Source organism: Phocoena sinus, chromosome 1, assembly GCF_008692025.1.
Source record: "Phocoena sinus isolate mPhoSin1 chromosome 1, mPhoSin1.pri, whole genome shotgun sequence".
NCBI classification, from domain to species: domain Eukaryota; kingdom Metazoa; phylum Chordata; class Mammalia; order Artiodactyla; family Phocoenidae; genus Phocoena; species Phocoena sinus.
The window spans coordinates 142,849,539-142,869,304 of record NC_045763.1 but is presented as its reverse complement, the minus strand read 5'-3'; the positions used below and the strand labels follow the sequence as shown (position 1 = coordinate 142,869,304).

The following is a 19,766-nucleotide window of genomic DNA, read 5'->3' as shown; positions in this document are numbered from 1 at the left end:
CAATACTCTGTATTGATTCATTTTTCTATAATTCTGGGAAAGAACATCATTTTTATTTCAAGTCAATAAGCTTGTTCAGTTCCTGGAATACCACTATCTCTCAGGGGACAACCAGGAGCCACTGGACAGATGAGAAATGTCCTAAGCTTTGTCATTTTGAGAATATCTTTTGGTATGAACGCTTTTGTGTTTTTATATTGTTGTTTATTTTGAAAACAATTTTATAACTAATGAATATTTATTGGAAATTTCCAAGGAATAAAGGTACCCATAGTACCACTACCCAGACATTCTGGTAACACTGGAGGAATTATAGTCTAAAGATACACGTCCTGCTTATACTATCCTCCTTTATAGAGGAGATACTTCAGAGCATGGGTTCAGAGGATTGAATCTGTGCCAAGCTTTGTCACAAACTCCTCGTGAACTCAAGGAAAGTGTGCTCTTCCTGGTCTCAATAGAGAAATACTAGTAATCTATGTTAACTACCAATTTCCAGGACTCTTTATATGAATGTATTTTTACATGATAGTAGAGCTTGATCCTTCTCAAAGAGGGAATAACATAAACGTCAATGTTATCATCAGTGACAGGCAGCCCCTAGGGTAGGTGGAACAGTATGATTTGTGCAGAACCCAACTTCTTAGTAGGTCCAAAAAAAACCCAAACAAACCAGAAATACTGGAAATTTTACAGAGCTGGACTTCTAATTCACAGTAAGTTATTCAGCATATATTTAGCACCAACTGTGTAAGCAAAGCAACCATAATCTTACTTGGTGCTATTAATGGAAGTGGGAGAAAGGAAAAACAGAGAATCTACTTTACTGTCTAACCCACTATTCCTTATATATTTTCTTATATTTACTCCTATATTAAATATCTTAGGAGTTGAAGATCAGCTCTAATTCTCTCCATTCCTCAGAGTCTTGGAATCACACACACAAAGAAAATAAAGTATGAGATGGAAGGAGGCTGCTCTTCACTATACACACAAGTCTAGAAGTCTATAACATATGGCAAACTCAAAGGCATAATTCTTCAGGTTTACTTATGGGCATTACTAAATAATAAAACCTAGTTTTTTCTTTGTAAGGCTACTTTTTAAGGTATTTTTTAAAGGAGGGTTAACAAAGCCTTAAGGAGTGCACTGTACCTGGCATGCTATGACAGAAAAACTATTGTAACACCAGCAGCTCCTATTCTCCAGGTATTACAGACCACAAAGAACATGCTACATTATGGCTTCAAACTCAATACAAAATCATAAAAGAACCAGCTTCAGACTACTGTTTCATCATTATTCTCTCACTAGGCTCTAGTGAGAGAATAATGGGCAAGTTGCTTAATATCTCTTAAGTGTCTGTTTCCTCATTGTAAAATGAACATAATAATGTCTTTTTCCATATTGCAATAAGAATGAGATGAAAGAACATTTGTGGGTATATCTTTCAATGTCCATCAGGAAAACAGAAACCATTCTAGAGATTTCAAACAGAGAGGGCTTTAATGCAGGGAGTTGATTACAATGACTTAAAAAGCGTTGTAAATGTAAAAGGCAGAGAGGTCGACTGTGCTGCGATAGGAAAGCAGCTATCACCACTGCTGCCACCTTCTGTCACTGTTATAACTGAACAGGAACCCAGGAGTCCACACTCCATTAAGGAGCCCACACACAATCTCACTGCTGCTGCAAAAAGCACTGCTACTTCTGCTGTTAGAACTGCTCTGCCACCACTTGGTGAGAATCCAGGTACTTAGATCACCACTGAGTACCTAGCTCTCCCATTGCTCCTCCTGTCCAAAATGCCTCCAAAAGCAGGGGGGAAAATGGCTTCCTCCTTCCTTTTGCCTTACCAATCTTCTACCAAGACATCATGCAGAACCATCTGTAAATCAGGTCTCAAGTTTTTCTTCTTCTACCAATTGACCAGAGGAAGCAAGTCAGGAGCTGTTTCCCAAAGGGACAGCACTTGCTTGCAGAAGTGGCCATGGCTTTGCTCCAAACTACCCATGAAATGTTAGGTGTGGATTGAGGGAAGATAGCAATAAAGCAGAAGTAGGAGTTACACAAGTCTGAGTCACTGGTCATGCAATTTACTTGTATTTTTAGGATCTTATCAAGGCTAATCTCATATACCCTGCTTCTAATTAATGACAGAAGAGTGCTGCCTTATATACCCCTGTTTAGAGCCTGGTGAACCAGATAATACCCAGTTTATAGTGGGCAGTTCAGATACTCAAGGATCAAGCATTGGTTTTGACCCGGGCCCACAAGAAAATCGGGAACTGTTTTTAGAGATGGTGGTTGTTTGTATAAGGCGTCATAGCTTTCCCCATAAACCCTCAGGATCTGCCCTAGAAGTCCCTACTGGAGCATGTCAGAACCTCCATAGAGCATCCCAATCTGTGATAGACATTTGGACAGCCATTGAATCTTCTGTCATAAAACCCAAGTGGAAGAGCCTTGAGCGCCACTATTTTGGTAGCCTTGCAAAGTTACTCAGTAAATACTCAAAACAGCACACTGCAATGTGGTATTATTTACCTCAACAATGCAAAGATGAACACAAAGCATTGCACCTCTTTCATAGTGGTGAATAGCGCAAGATGCAGCAACTTGTCTTTTTTATTATGTAAAAGATGCCCCAGAAGATTAGACTCCTCAACTCCACCAAGATGCCAGACCCTTGAGTTTTTATGTGGCTTATCCCCTACCTTCTCACACACATGTGATTTTCAAAGGCTGGGATTCTCAAACTTTAGCACTCATCAGAACTACCCTTAAGGCTTGTTAAAACACAGATTGATCCACCTACTGATTCAGTACGTTTGGGGTGGGTCTGAGGCTGAAGAATTTTTATAACATCCCCAGGTGGTGTTGATACTGCTGGTCCAAGGATCACACTTTGTGAACCACTTTCTTAAGTCACTGCTTTCTGATCACCAGGATCGATCAGCTTGTTATGATCTATGCAATGGATCTTCATTATGTTCCAAAGAATGTCGAGATAATCAAGGTCTCTGTAGACTAGATTATGATCAAGAGAACATAACAATTAACAAAGTCCTAAGTGAAGATGTACTTTTGTTCTTGCCAGATAGAAGCAAAATGTTCTTTGTAAATTGTATAGAAAAGAAAAAAAATTGCCAGATCAATAACTATATACCATGTGCAAAAAGTTATATTGTTTTGCTCCACAACTTATATTTATAATTAGAATTATTTATAACCTAATTACTAAACAAAGCCCTACATTCTCCAAGATCCACCTGCATTTTTCACAGACAATATTAATTAGGTTGGTGACAAGGAGGAATACTTCTGAATTTTTTTAATGTTTGATAGGGACATTAATCTCTGTGATTCCTCCCATGCATGAGATATTGCTTTCAGTTCGTATTTTGGTAGGGATGAGAAGTTTCAAGGGCTTCCACTTGGTCCTGCCTACAATAATAGCCCTCAATCCACAGTTCATGAGTCCATGCTGGGGATTCTATTTATTGCCAAAAATGTCGTTTCAACTTGTATTTGAGAACTGTGAAATCACAACAACATGGATCCACGGACCTATTAAACCCACTGTGACATGTAGTAAAACCAAAACTCCATACACTTTTAGTTGGATTAAAATGATATTTGAGGGCTTCCCTGGTGGCGCAGTGGTTGAGAGTCCGCCTGCCGATGCAGGGGACACGGGTTCGTGCCCCGGTACGGGAAGATCCCACATGCCGCGGAGTGGCTGGGCCCGTGAGCCATGGCCGCTGAGCCTGCGCGTCCGGAGCCTGTGCTCCGCAACGGGCGAAGCCACAGCGGGGAGAGGCCTGTGTACCGCAAAAAAAAAATAAAATAAAATAAAATAAAATAAAATGATATTTGACATCATCAGGGAATAGCAACTCAGAAATATTGATTTATGATGTTCTAAAAGTCTGGGTATTCCCCTTTCCTCAAGTACATAGCCATCCTGGTAGATAGATTCAGATCCCTCTGGGAAAGAATTTGAAGAGGATTACAGTATTTACTTATTACAGTGTCCCAGGGGCCTTCTTCAGAGATACCTAACTTTCCCTTCATTTAGGTGGGTCTGGGTCTTTGAACTGCCTCATGTCTGGAAACTGGATGAGAGAGTATGACTATCTTTTCTGCAGATTCGAACCAGTCTTTTCTCCCTAGTCTTAGGGTTTCACTAATTATAAGATGAGCTGCCAATATATTTTACACTCAAAGACTTTGTAAAAAATTAGTTATTGCTAAGAAACTTTGCAAGCTGAAACTGACTGTCACTGTAGCCCCAACTTAAAATATACCTAAAACTAAACACTGCTATATGGCCTCTGCCTTGGCCTTTTGGGATCTCATCAATACTACTGAACAAGAGGGTCCATTATATTCAGTCCTTCTTGGGGTACCCACTGAAAAGCCATTTCTATACATATTCTCTAGTTCTTTTTTTTTCCAGTATAAGCTGGCAAAATGTTACCATTCTTTTAATGTGAATCCCTTGGAACACTCTGGGATTTCTCCTAATTATGAGTCTAGAGACAGATGGGTGTGAAAGAGAAAGCCTGTGCACGGCAATGAAGACCCAACCCAGCCAAAAATTTTTTTAAAAATTAAAAAGGGCTTCCCTGGTGGCGCAGTGGTTGAGAGTCCGCCTGCCGATGCAGGGGACACGGGTTCATGCCCCGGTCCGGGAAGATCCCACATGCCGCGGAGCGGCTGGGCCCGTGAGCCATGGCCGTTGAGCCTGCTTGTCTAGAGCCTGTGCTCCGCAACGGGAGAGGCCACAACAGTGAGAGGCCCACATAGCGCAAAATAAATAAATAAAAATTTAAAAAATATTTTAAGCAAATGAAAATTAAAATACAACCTATCAAAATTTGTAGGATGCAATGGAAACAGTGTTTAGATGCAAACTGATAATACTGGATACATACATTAGGAAAGATAAAAGACTTAAAATGAATAATCTAAGTTTTCACCTTCAGAAACTAGAAAAAGAAGAAAATTTAATCTTAAAGAAGCAGAAGAAAAGAAATCATAAAAATAAGAACAGAAATCAATAAAATTCAAAACAGGAAAGCAACAGAGAAAATCAATAAAACCAAAAGCTGTTTTTTTGGAAAAAAATCAATAAAAATGATAAACCTGTAGGCAGGCTAGCCAAGAAAAAGAGAACACAGAATGCAAATGCCAATATCAGAAATTAGAGTGGGGTCATCACTACTAGTTTCACGGACATTCATGGATAATATGCACTTTAAATAAATATGATTATATTTGTCAATTATTCCACAATAAAGTTTTTTTTAAAAGATAGTAAAGGAATACTGTGAACAACTCTATGACACAAATTTGATAACAAGTGAAATGGACCAATTCCTCGAAAGACACAAATTACCAAATTCACACAGGGAGAAAAAGACTATCTGATTAGGCCTATATCTGTTAAAGGAATTGAATCAATAATTAATAAAATTCCAGAAAAAGAAAACATCAGACCCAGATGGTTTCACTGACAAATTCTACCAAAATTTTAAGGAAGAAATAGCATTAATTCTCCACAATCTCTTCCAGAAAACAGAAGCAAAGAAAATACTTCCTAACCAATTCTATGAAGCTATCATTATTCTAATGTGAAACTAAACTGTTAGTGACTAAATTTGCCACCCCTCCAAGGAGATTTTTAATATAAAGATTAGACCTCTACTAGTATGACTATCACTCTTTGTAGTATCTAGATGCCTTTGGACCTTCTTAATGTCACAAAGGTGACTCTGGGCAAAAAACTGATCTTTGAGCTATGGAAACTATGAAGAATCTTAAGCCATATAGGACAGAGCTGATGAAATTCATTTCTTGAGTGTTCATTTGTTTATAAGTTTGAAAACCCTTGGCGAATTCTTGATAACATTAGAGGTATCTAGCCTTCATGTCAACAAAGCCAAAATCTAACAATAGCCTGAACACAATGGTCTTGCTCTGACTTCAGCCCTGTCATATGCCCTTAACCTCCACATCCTGGGAACTTCCTGTGTGTGGTCTGGCCTGCACCCTCTCCCCTGTTCCTCCTTCCCTGGTTTCCCCTCAGATCTCAATAGTCCTGGTTCTTCTCTTTCTCCCTACTTCTCCTGCCACCCACGGTCCTGGCACAGAGCACATCATCCAGATGTGTTGTCTTCCCCATTTCAAACATCCAGATATCTGGATACCATACAATGAACTGAATTTTTCATTTTCCTTCCAAGGGGTGGTAGCCTGTGATCCAGACAGAGTCTCTGTTTTGTCTGATTCAGCTCTGAAATTGTCTAATTATCTATAAAGAGGAATAAAACAGACATGAGGGTGAGGGAATCCAGTGGGTTTGAAGAGATCACCCTAATCTTGACCTCTGCAGTCAATGTTACTGTGGTAAGTAACATGTGCAAAATCTGTATCTCCATACTAACATGTCTTTTGTTTAGAAACTCAGCCTTTGAGGGGGTGAGGTCAGGGAACAGTCACAGAATTGTTTCTCCTTGTAATATGCTAAGAACTTCTATCCCAGAGAGGGGTAGGAAGATAAACTTCCTCTTTAAAAGCTATTAAGCATATCCCTGGAAAAAGCAGAAACTTGGATTGAATGAGACAATGCAATGGAATTCCATATTCTTTGATGACTGGGAAAATACCGATTCTGAATATAGGCAATGGGTCACATTGTTTCCATCTGACTCTTCCAAAGATGCCACCACCATATTTGGGAATTGGGAACTGGAAATGAGAATTTAGAAAAATATGATCTGGAAATTACAAGTAAGAAATGATTCACAAATTGAAAATAAATAATCCTAAGAAATATATGCAAGCTTTATGAACATTAGCTTAATTCAATTCCTTGATATTTATTAAATATCAACAATACAACGACCAAAACTTCTTATCTCAGTTCTTCCTCCAAAAATCAATTAATAAATAACCCTACAAACAACAAACCCACAAAGCACTAAAACAATTCTTGATACGAAATTTACAGAGATTTTTGGTTTTTCCAACCAGAGCTTCCAGGGAAAGGCTTCTAATTTAATTCTAGAGCAATTATTTATTGTTTTTAACTATGAGATAATCAAATATTGCCTTATGTAGGTAGATATTGCTTCTAGGTGATTTTATCCTTAACATTACAAAACAATGACTACAAGCTAAATCCCAAACCTCTGACATTTGAGTTTAAGGTAAGGACAGCTGACATGCACCATTTCAAGTATGATTCACTATAAATAAAGATCATGATGCCCAGAATTTGGAGGCAACTACAAAGTCCCTGAACTACATAGGTTTCTGTTTCCTTTTAAAAATTTTTGTTATTTTTTTTTATTAAGCTAAAAAACACACAACAAAAATTTACTCTCCAAACAATTTTTAAGTGTACGTTACTCTCTTAACTATGCACATTGTGGTACAGCAGATCTCTAGAACTTTTTCACCTTGCGTGACTGAAACTATCCCATTGAACAACTTCCTGTTTCCCCCTCCCCCCAGGCCCTGGCAACCACCATTCTTCTTTCTGCTTCCATGAGTTTGATTACTTTAGATCCATCACACAAGTGGACATAGGTCTCTTTTTGTAATTTCTTACTATGTCATGATGACCAATATTTAACACATACCCATTATGGTATAGTTTTATCAAACAGTTGTAGTGGGCATGATGGACTGTTTTGCTCAACTTTATTTCTTGTTGGTTGTGTCTTCTTGGACTATAGACAGTGGAAAACTAAAATTAAGATTTCCCACACCCACAGCTGAGTTCTAGTTGTGATTTTACTTCTGCCGCTTAGATCCATTCATGTAAGATTTGGAAGCAGAAGTGAGACAGGGGCTGTGTTTCCAGCAGGCAAAGATACTGGAGACTTAGACTTTTCTGCAATGGCAAAGCAGGGTCCAGTCATTTTCTTTGTGGGTGTTGAAAGGCAGTGTGGTAGTACCGGTGGCAACTGGAATCCATGTTCCAGCATCAAGTTACCAACTTTGTTGTGGTCAAGAAGCAGTTGGAGCTTCCTGATCCTGATTGCAACTACAACAGACTGTTCTTGAATTCACCAGTTCTAGTGGTCCCTCCTGACCCTCCAACTTCCTGATTCCATGGTCAGGCCAGCTGTTTCACTGGCAGTTTAGTTCAGCTGTTTTATTCTAGGAGTCTTTCACAGAGATGCAGCCTCATGTAATTCTTTGTAGCAAACCACTTTCCACTTCAAATTACCAAAGTGTGCCTCATTCCTCCAAATGACCCTTGGCCGATTCACCAACTAGAGGATGATAGCATGTTTTAACTAGATTACAGCTTTAAAGCCCCTCCCTCTGCCCTCAGTTTATTAGATGCTTTTGGCTTTAATTAAAGCCAAGTAGAGATGGAAACTCAAGACCAGTCATTTTAATGCTAGTCTTCCCAATTGCTCTGATTACATTACTGCAGCAAAATGATCAACTAGCATTTCAATATTTCTTCATTATTTGAAATAATATACCAATACCAGCATTTTATTTTAAAAGTATTTAGAATTCACAATATTTTTAAACCAACGAAACTTAAAAATGTAATAGATTTTAAATAAAAAACTGTCTAAAATTTAACTTAGTGTGTGTGTAAATATTAAGCACATATTCTAACTCTGAATTAACTATTAGATTATTAAATTAATGCAAAAAGTATTATCAAGTTAGCAAGCTAAATACTCATGTAAGATAAAGATAACACAATAAATAGTAGAAACTTTAAAACAAAACATTATTTCAGCTATTTTTTTTAAATTTAGCCTTTTTGCGATTTATAAGAAATATACATATTTGATACAAACAGCTCATGTAACTCAACAACAAAAAAACAAACAACCCAATTGAAAAATGGGAAGAAGATCTAAATAGACATTTCTCCAAAGAAGACATACAGAATATGGTACATATTCATGGTACATACTAATAAGTACCAGCCTATTCACAGCCCTCATCACATTCACCACCCTCACTCCATTAACCATCCTCGAATTCGCTGTCGCCTTAATTCAAGCCTACGTATTCACTCTACTAGTAAGCTTATACTTGCATGACAACACATAATGACCCACCAAACCCACTCATATCACATAGTAAATCCCAGTCCTTGACCCTTACAGGAGCTCTCTTAGCACTTCTTATAACATCAGGCCTAATCATATGATTCCACTTCAACTCAATAATCCTACTAACTTTAAGTTTACTAACAAACATTCTAACAATATACCAATGATGACGAGATATTATCTGAGAAAGCACTTTCCAAGGCCACCACACACCAACCGTCCAAAAAGGACTTCGATATGGAATAATCTTATTTATCCTATCAGAAGTCCTATTTTTTACAGGCTTCTTCTGAGCCTTTTACCACTCAAGCCTTGCCCCCACTCCTGAACTAGGCGGATGCTGACCACCAACCGGTATCCACCCCCTAAATCCCCTAGAAGTCCCACTTCTCAATACCTCTGTACTATTAGCCTCTGGTGTATCTATCACCTGAGCCCATCACAGTCTCATAGAAGGAAACCGCAAACACATACTTCAAGCTCTTTTCGTCACAATCATGCTCGGCCTTTATTTTACCCTACTCCAAGCATCAGAATACTATGAAGCCCCATTCACAATCTCAGACGGAATATACGGACCCACTTTCTTTGTAGCCACAGGCTTCCATGGACTACACGTTATCATCGGATCCACCTTCCTCATTGTTTGCTTTATACGGCAAATAAAATTCCACTTTACATCAAGCCACCACTTTGGCTTCGAAGCCGCTGCTTGATACTGACATTTTGTAGACGTTGTATGGCTATTTCTCTATGTATCTATCTATTGATGAGGTTCATAGTCCTTTTAGTATTAACAAGTACAACTGACTTCCAATCAGTTAGTTTCGGTACACCCCAAAAAAGAACAATAAATCTCCTACTAATACTATTAACAAATACAACTCTAGCCTTACTACTCGTATTTATCGCTTTTTGACTCCCTCAGCTAAATGTATACGTGGAAAAAACAAGTCCCTACGAATGTGGTTTCGACCCAATAGGGTCCGCTCGCCTACCCTTCTCCATAAAATTCTTCCTGGTAGCAATTACTTTCCTCCTCTTTGACCTAGAAATCGCCCTCCTACTCCCTCTACCCTGAGCAACCCAAACAAATAACCTAAAAATAATACTCACCATGACCCTATGCTTAATCTCCCTACTAGCAGCTAGCCTAGCCTACGAATGAACCCAAAAGGGCTTAGAATGAGATAAATATGGTACTTAGTTTAAAATAAAACAAGCGATTTCGACCCACTAGACTGTGATCCAAACTCACAAATACCAAGTGTCTCTAATCCATATAAATATCCTAATAGCCTTCACCATATCCCTCACAGGGTTATTAATATACCGATCCCACCTAATATCCGCGTTACTCTGCTTAGAAGGCATAATACTATCACTATTCATTCTAGCAGCCCTCACAATCCTAAACTCACACTTCACTCTAGCCAGCATGATACCAATTACCTCCTAGCATTTGCAGCTGTGAAGCAGCTATCGGACTAGCCCTATTAGTCGTAATCTCCAACACATACGGCACTGACTACGTACAAAACCTTAACCTCCTCCAGTGCTAAAATTCATTATTCCTACCATCATACTGATACCCCTAATTTGATTATCAAAAAACAGCTCTATCTGAATAACACAACCCACAGTTTACTAATCAGCTTTACAAACCTACTCCTACTTAATCAATTCAACGATAACAGTCTCAATTACTCTGATATTCTTCTCTGACCCCCCTTTCTATACCACTCTTAATCCTGACAATATGACTCCTCCCCTTAATACTAATAGCAAGCCAATTCCACCTTCTCAAAGAATCACTTGTCCGAAAAAAAACTTTACATTACGATACTAATTATGTTACAAACTCTTCTAATTATAACATTCACTGCCACAGAACTAATCCTATTCTACATCATATTTGAAGCTACACTAATCCCCACTCTTATCATTATCACCTGATGAGGTAACCAAACAGAACGACTCAATGCAGGACTCTACTCCCTATTCTACACGCTCATAGGATCACCCCCCTTGCTAGTAGCACTAACATACTTACAAAACACATCAGGATCTCTAAACTTTCTACTATTACAACACTGAGCCCAACCACTACCCACTTCCTGATCTAATATCCTCATATGGCTAGCCTGCAGAATAGCTTTTCTAGTAAAAATACCACTTTACGGTCTACACCTTTGATTACCCAAAGCACACGTAGAAGCCCCCATCGCAGGTTCAATAGTCCTTGCGGCTGTATTACTAAAACTCAGAGGCTACGGCATGCTACGAATTACATCAATTCTTAACCCTCTAACAGAACATATAGCTTACCCCTTCCTCATGCTATCCTTATGAGGAATAATCATAACCAGCTCCATCTGTTTACGTCAAACAGACCTAAAATGACTCATCGCATACTCCTCAGTCAGCCACATAGCACTCGTTATCGCAGCTATCCTCATCCAAACCCCTTGAAGCTACATAGGAGCTACCGCTCTAATAATCGCCCACGGCCTTACATCCTCTATACTGTTCTGTCTAGCAAACTCGAACTATGAACGAATCCACAGCCGAACCATAATCCTAGCACGAGGCCTACAAATCTTTCTCCCACTAATAACGACCTGACTACTAGCAAGCCTAACAAACCTCGCTCTACCCCCCACCATCAACCTGATCGGAGAACTACTTGTAGTTATATCAGCTTTCTCACGATCAAACCTCACTATTATCCTAATAGGAACAAATATTGTAATCACAGCCCTTTACTCCCTATACATGTTAATCACGACACAACGCGGCAAACATACTCATCATATTAACAACCTCACCCCCTCTTTCACACAAGAACACGCCTTAATAGCCCTACACATCATTCCCTTACTACTCTTATCAAGTCCCAAAATCATCTTAGGCCCCCTTTATTGTAAGTATAGTTTAAAAAGAACACTAGTTTGTGAAGCTAGTAATAGAAGATCAAAACTTCTTACTTACTGAAAAAGTACTGCAAGAACTGCTAATTCATGCCCCCCACATCTAACAGTGTGGCTTTTTCAAACTTTTAAAGGATAACAGTTATCCATCGGTCTTAGGAACCAAAAAATGGGTGCAACTCCAAATAAAAGTAATAAACCTATTTACTTCCTCTGCTTTACTCACATTACTAATATTAACTGCCCCCATTGTAATATCTAACACAAACCTCTACAAAAGCGACAAGTACCAACACTATGTAAAAAATATTACCCTTTCCGCCTTCATCACTAGCCTGATCCCAATAATAATATTTATTCACACAAACCAAGAAGCACTCATTTCAAACTGACACTGAATTACCATCCAAACCCTTAAACTATCACTTAGCTTCAAAATAGACTACTTCTCACTCATATTCATACCTGTAGCACTATTTATTACATGATCTATCATGGAATTCTCAGTATTATATATATGCTCTGACCCCCACATCAACCAATTCCTCAAATACCTACTTATTTTCCTCATCACCATACTCATCCTCATCACAGCTAATAATCTTTTCCAACTATTCATTGGGTGAGAAGGAGTAGGTATTATATCCTTCTTGCTAATTGGCTGATGATTCGGACGGACAGACGCTAATACAGCTGCCCTCCAAGCAATCTTATATAATCGCATCGGAGACATCGGATTCCTCATGTCAACAGCATGACCCTTATTTAACATAAACGTATGAGACTTACAACAATTTTCATACTCAACCAAAACTCCTCAAATCTTCCCCTCGTAGGACTTGTACTAGCCGCAGCTGGAAAATCAGCCCAATTTGGACTACACCCCTGACTCCCTTCAGCAATAGAAGGTCCCACCCCAGTCTCGGCCTTACTCCATTCAAGCACACTAGTCGGAGCAGGGATTTTCCTACTTATCCGTTTCTACCCTTTAATAGAAAATAACAAACTCATTCAAACAGTAAACCTTTCTCTAGGTGCCCTCGCCACTTTCTTCACAGCCATTTGTGCCCTCACCCAAAATGACATCAAAAAAATTATTGCTTTCTCCACCTCCAGCCAACTTGGCCTAATAATAGTAACAATCAGTCTTAACCAACCTCACCTAGCATGCCTATGCATTTGAGCACACGCCTTCTTCAACGCCATATTATTCTTATGCTCCGGCTCCATCATTCTTAACCTAAACAACAAGACATTCGAAAAATAGGAGGGCTATACAAAATTCTTCCCTTCACCACAACCGCCCTTAACATTGGCTGTTTCGCACTTACAGGAATACCATTCCTCACAGGATTCTACTCCAAGGACCCTATCATCGAAGCCGCCACTTCGTCTTATACCAACGCCTGAGCCCTATTACTAACCTTAACCGCTACCTCCCTCACAGCTATTTACGGCACTCGCATTGTCTTCTTTACTAGGACAACCTCGCTTCCCTCCCCTCATAAACATTAATGAAAATAACCCTATATTAATTAACCCTATCAAACGCCTATTAATTGGAAGTATCTTTGCCGGATTTATCCTCTCCAACAATAACCACCCCCTTAATAACTATACCCTTACACCTAAAACTAACGGCTCTCACAATAACAACCTTAGGCTTTATTCTCGCATTCGAAATTAACATCTACACACAAAACTTAAAATACCTATATCCATCAAACTCCACTAAATTTTCCACTTTATTAGGATATTTCCCCACAATTATACATCGCCTACCCCCTCACCTAAACCTAATAATAAGCCAAAAACTAGCAACTTCCTTACTAGACCTAACCTGAATAGAAACCATCTTACCAAAAACTACAGCCTCCATTCAACTAAAGGCTTCCACACTAACCTCAAACCAAAAAGCCCTTATCAAACTCTACTTCCTGTCTTTCCTCATCACTACTACCCTTAGCATAATCTTATTTAATTACCCCGAGTAATCTCCGTAATAACTACAACACCAATAAACAATGATCAACCTGTAACAATAACCAATCAAGTACCATAGCTATATAAAGCAGCAATTCCTATAGCCTCCTCACTAAAAAATCCAAAATCCCCTGTATCATAAATAACCCAATCCCCCAACCCATTAAATTCAAATACAATATCCACCTTCTCACTCTCTAAAACATACAATACCACTAAAAACTCCGTCATTAAACCTAAAAGAAATCCCCCTAACACAACTTTATTAGAAACCCAAACCTCAGGATATTGCTCAGTGGCTATAGCTGTAGTATAACCAAATACAACTAACATTCCTCCCAAATAAATCAAAAGTACTATTAATCCTAAAAATGAACCACCAAAACTGAAAACAATCCCACACCCTACGGCACCACCCACAATCAACCCTAAAGCCCTATAAATAGGCGAAGGCTTTGAAGAAACCCCCACAAGACTAATTACAAAAATAATGCTTATAATAAAAACAATGTATGTCATCATTATTCTCACATGGACTTCAACCATGACCAATGACCAACATTCGAAAAACACACCCACTAATCAAAATCCTCAATGATACATTTATTGATCTCCCCACCCCATCAAATATCTCTTCATGATGAAATTTTGGCTCCCTACTCGGTCTCTGCCTAATCATACAAATCTTAACAGGCCTATTCCTAGCAATACACTACACACCAGACACCTCAACTGCCTTCTCATCCGTCACACACACATCTGCCGAGACGTTAATTACGGCTGAATCATTCGATACCTACATGCAGACGGAGCCTCTATATTCTTCATCTGCCTTTATGCTCACATTGGATGTGGCCTATACTATGGCTCCCATGCCTTCCAAGAAACGTGAAACATTGGTGTACTATTATTATTCTCAGTTATAGCTCCCGCATTCGTAGGTCACGTCCTACCTTGAGGACAAATATCATTCTGAAGCGCAACCGTTATTACTAACCTCCTATCAGCAATCCCCTATATCGGGACTACTTCAGTAGAACGAATTTGAGGTGGGTTTTCCGTAGACAAAGCAACACTAACACGCTTCTTCGCCTTCCACTTTATCCTTCCATTTATCATTACAGCACTAGCAGCCGTCCACCTACTATTCCTTCACGAAAGGGGATCTGATAATCCCACAGGAATTCCATCCAATATAGACAAAATCCCATTCCATTCCTACTACACAATCAAAGACATTCTAGGTGCTTTATTACTAATCTTAACCCTACTCGCACTAACCCTGTTCACACCCGACCTACTAGGAGACCCTGACAACTACACCCCAGCAAACCCACTAAGCACCCCAGCACACATTAAACCAGAATGATACTTTCTATTTGCATACGCAATTCTACAATCAATCCCTAATAAACTAGGAGGAGTACTAGCACTACTACTTTCCATCCTCATCCTAATATTCATCCCAATACTCCAAACATCTAAGCAACGAAGCATAATATAACATGAAAAGATGCTCAACATCGCTAATTATTAGAGAAATGCAAATCAAAAGTACAATGAGCTACCACCTCACACCAGTCAGAAAGGGCATCATTAAAAAGTCTACAGATAACAAATGCTGGAGAGGGTGTAGAAAAAAGGGAACCCTCCTACACCATTGGTGGGAATGTAATTTGGTATAGCCACTGTGGAAAACAGTATGGAAGTTCCTCAGAAAACTAAAAATAGAATTACCATATGATCCAGCAATCCCACTCCTGGGCATATATCCGGACAAAACTCTAATTCAAAAAGATACATGCACCCGTTGTTCATAGCAGCACTATTTACAATAGCCAAAACATGGAAACAACCTAATCATCCATCGACAGATGAATGGATAAAGAAGATGTGGTGCATATATACAATGGAGTACTACTCAGCCATGAAAAAGAATGCAATAATGCCATTTGCAGCAACATGGATGGACCTAGAGATTATCATACTAAGTAAAGTCAGTCAGAAAAAGACAAATACCATATGATATCACTTATATGTGGAATCTAACCTATGACACAAATGAACCTATCTAGGAAATAGAAACAGACTCACAGATATAGAGAATGGACTTGTGGTTGCCAAGTGGGAAGGAAGGTGGGGGAGGGACGGATTGGGAGTTTGGGGTTAGTAGATGCAAACCATTAAATATAGAATGGATATACATTTTTTTTGATATTCTTTTCCATTATGTTTTATCACAGGATATTGGATATAGTTCCCTGTGCTATACAGTAGGTCCTACTGTAGGTCCAATATCCTGTGATAAAACATAATGGAAAAGAATATGAAAAAGAATGTATATATATGTGTAACTGAATCACTTTGCTGTACACCAGAAACTAACACAACACTGTAAATCAACTATACTTCAATTAAAAAAAAAAGAAATATACATATTTGGTCATTCTCAGATGTATTTGGTCTTCTTCCACAGTTCCCGGCTCACAGCTCCCCAAACCCTTGGAATTTTCTGATCAGTAAGAGCAATGGGAGCATCTCTTGTTATATTTGGTCTCTTGTCCTAACTCCATGAAACACTTCAGGGCCAAAAAGGTGAAATGGGTGTCTTGTTTTTCATAACAAGCCCTTTCCATCACAACTGGGTTTTATGTTAACGAAGGTGACTTTGGATCCCACCCCAGGGTGTGGGGCCGGTTGCCGGGAGAATCAACCTCATGATCAGAGGGTTGGAACTTTGAGTCCTGCCCCCTGATTTCTGGGGAAAGGAAAGGAGCTTGAGGTTCAATCAATTGCCATTGGCCAATGATTTAGTCAATCATGACTATGTAATGAACCCTCCATAAAAGCCCCAAAGGACAGCTTTTTGGCCCTTTTTCAGAGAGCTTCCACATTGGGGAACCAGAACACTTCTGCATGCCACTTTTCAGGGCCCCAAGTTCCACGAGGACATAAGATCTCTTGTTCAGGACCTCGCCCTATGTATCTCTTCATCTGGTTGTTGATTTGTATCCTTTAGTATCCTTTTATAATAAATCAGTAATCTAGTGAGTAAATGGGTTTCCCTCAGTCTGTCAGCTGCTTTGGCAAATTAAACCCAAAGAGAGGGGTCATAGGAACCTCGATTTATAGCCAGTTAGTCAGAAGCACAGGCATCAACCTGGACTTATTATAGGCACCTGAAGTGGAGGGTGCTCAGGGGATGGAGCCCTTTACCTGTAGAAGTGATATTATCTCTGGGTAGATAGTGTCAGAATTGAGGGAAATTGTATGACACCCAGCTAGTGTCCAAGAATTGGATCCAAGAATCCTTTTTCAGTATATGTGTGAGGCAGAGGGTGCCTGCATGACCAGCCCCAATAGAAACCCTGTGCCCTGAGTCTCTAAGGAGCTTCCCTGACAGAGGGCATTTTCTGGTGTCAGAGAATCAAGCATGTGGTATGTGACTCCACTGAGAGAAGGCTCCAGAAGCCTGTGCTTGGTTTCCCCCAGGGGCTTCTCCCCAAGCCTTTTTCCTTTGCTGATCCTGCTAAGTATCCTTTTGCTATAATAAATTTAGCTGTGAGTATGACCACACACCGAGTACTCCTAGCCAATCATGGAACCTAGGGGCGGTCTTTGGAACCTCAACACAAATGGGTTTCATAAAATATACTATTAAAATAAATCTCACCTGTTTCTTTTTGCTTAACGCGGCTGCTGGAAAATTCATCATGATGGATGTGCTCACGTTATGTTTCCATTGACGTTACTGCTCCAGCACCTTGGAATGGCAAATGCTGAAGCAGTGAGGCCAGAGCTTCCATTTTATAGGAGAAACTGAGGCCCAGAAGGGGTGGTGGGTGTGGCTGTGACCACAGATCAAGGAGGGAATAGGAGGATGTGAGCAGGGAGCCTGCTGCAGGACTCCAGCCCCCAGGTACTTACCGGATGGACCTCGAGTAGTCGTCTTGAGGACTGAGGACTTTCTGGACAGGGGTGTCCGACTTCCTTTGTCACTGGACTCACTCCGGGCGCTGAGTGGCCACCTGGCCCAGTCCCCACTGGCCAGCCCCTTGATTTTGGCAGCGGTCACTGGAGTGGTTTTGGGGGTGTCAGGGCCAGGGTTTGGGTGGGTGAGTGACTTCCGGGCATGGCCGAGGCGCCCTCTCAGCCGGGAGGCAGCGTCTAAGGGGTCCACCATGCAGATACTAGGCTGCGTGGGCAGAGATGGGGCGATCTTGAGCGGTCAGGAGTGTGTCCTCATCTGAGTCCGAGGTGCTGGGAGCGGCAGGCAAGGGGTCTGAGTTAAGACAGGGTGGGCAGACACTTGCTGACAGACGTGGGTGATGTCTCCTGGACTCCTGGAGCGCCCGCCAGCTCCTGGGACCGAGCGCTGCTGTCGTTGGCGCTGCCAGGGGCCACGTGTGCCAGAGCCATGGGCACGGCCACCCGTTGCTCAAACTCACAGGATGACACCAGGCACAGGGCCATGTCGTGAGGGGAGGCCCTGGGCCGTGCTCGAGGGCCGCAGAGTGCGAGGTTCAGCCCGGCTTCACTCATGGCGGCAGGTGGTAGTGGTAACACCTGCTCAAGGGAGACGAACAGGGACTCGTCCACCTCTGTGGAGCGTGGGGAGCCCACCTCGGTGGGCAGCAAGAGCGTGGTCACTGAGGGGGAGGCATCCGGCCTGGCCTCCCCACCCCGCAGCAGGCTCAGTGATAGTGGCCCACAGTTCTCACCTGGCCCCTGGTGGGCCCCGACGGGCGAGGGTGTGCATGGCTGGGGCGTGCTGGGGGGCAACAGCAGCTGCAGGGTTTTCTCCTCCAAGACGCCATCCTCCTTCCAGCCGGTCTCAGCCCCAGCTCCGGACTGCTCTCCTGGCTGCTCTCCTGGCTGGGCGTGGCCACCACGGTGGGTGGTCTGGCGTCTCCGCACCGGAAGCGGAGGGGCGGGGGCTTCGGGACCCATTCTCTACTGTCGGGACACCTGTGCGGGTTTCATTAGGTGCTCTGCGGGGCTTGGGAGCTAGCTGGCCGTCTGCCTTCTTGCTGCCGACCACAGTGGAGGCAGCCCGGCACCTCCTGTGGTCGGGGTCCTTCTTCACCTCCGTGGAGGTGGGCAGGAGTGAGGGGCGGCTTCGAAAAATGCAGGCTTAAAAGACAGAGTGCAACAAGCACGCACGCATTGAGGTGTCAGCTATTTTGTGCAAAATATTTTAAGCTTCAGTTAAGAATTCTGATTTTTTATCTATAAGTAGAATGTCGAGGAGACAGTGTTATGTCAATCCAAACTTGTAATTATATAATTGTATATACATATATAATAATTTTTTGAAGACTTACTTGGGGGGAAGGGATCAGAGACTGAAATCTTTACATGGATGTTCTTGTTTAAAGAAAGCTTTTCTAATCTGTCTTCCTCTTCCTTAGTTTCACTGTGTATAGATGGAGATTCTGATTTAGAATTACCTGTGTCAATTTTGATACTCTCATACTTTCCATGGTCGAAAGTCTTCTAACTAAAATAAAATTTATTCTTCCAGTAGAAGCTTTCTGGTACCCTAATATGGCCGCTTATTAAGCTCATACAAGCTGGAATGTGCCTAAACCTGTGGACTGCATATCGACTTGGTCTTCGTGCACACAAAAACTCAGTCATTTAACTTAATCTCAAGATGCTAAATTACTTGAATTTCAGATTTTTTTTAAATAACAATTTACACCCACAAAAATACAGTTCTCCAACACATCTCCCACAAGGACTTCATTTC

At 40.9% G+C, this 19,766-nt stretch overlaps 2 long non-coding RNA genes and 1 pseudogene across 4 annotated transcripts; all 3 read right to left on the bottom strand.

The window, feature by feature from the left end:
• Positions 1 to 437: 437 nt before the first annotated feature.
• On the bottom strand, positions 438 to 15,514 carry LOC116743923. 3 transcript variants are annotated; one of them, XR_004346923.1, is made up of 3 exons: positions 15,271 to 15,514; positions 6,675 to 6,679; positions 438 to 448 (listed from the first exon to the last, which is right to left on the bottom strand). It is a non-coding gene; the product is annotated as an uncharacterized LOC116743923 (long non-coding RNA). The 3 variants fall into 3 exon arrangements; XR_004346921.1 differs by lacking the exon at positions 6,675 to 6,679 and adding an exon at positions 10,435 to 10,443 and having other exon boundaries at positions 15,292 to 15,514; XR_004346924.1 differs by having other exon boundaries at positions 15,292 to 15,514.
• LOC116743929 lies at positions 11,167 to 14,894 on the bottom strand. The gene is made up of 3 exons (XR_004346926.1): positions 14,616 to 14,894; positions 13,432 to 13,437; positions 11,167 to 11,176 (listed from the first exon to the last, which is right to left on the bottom strand). It is a non-coding gene; the product is annotated as an uncharacterized LOC116743929 (long non-coding RNA).
• A 1,148-nt stretch (positions 15,515 to 16,662) lies between the features above and the next one.
• On the bottom strand, positions 16,663 to 19,497 carry LOC116739587 (annotated as a pseudogene).
• Between the last annotated feature and the right edge of the window lie 269 nt (positions 19,498 to 19,766).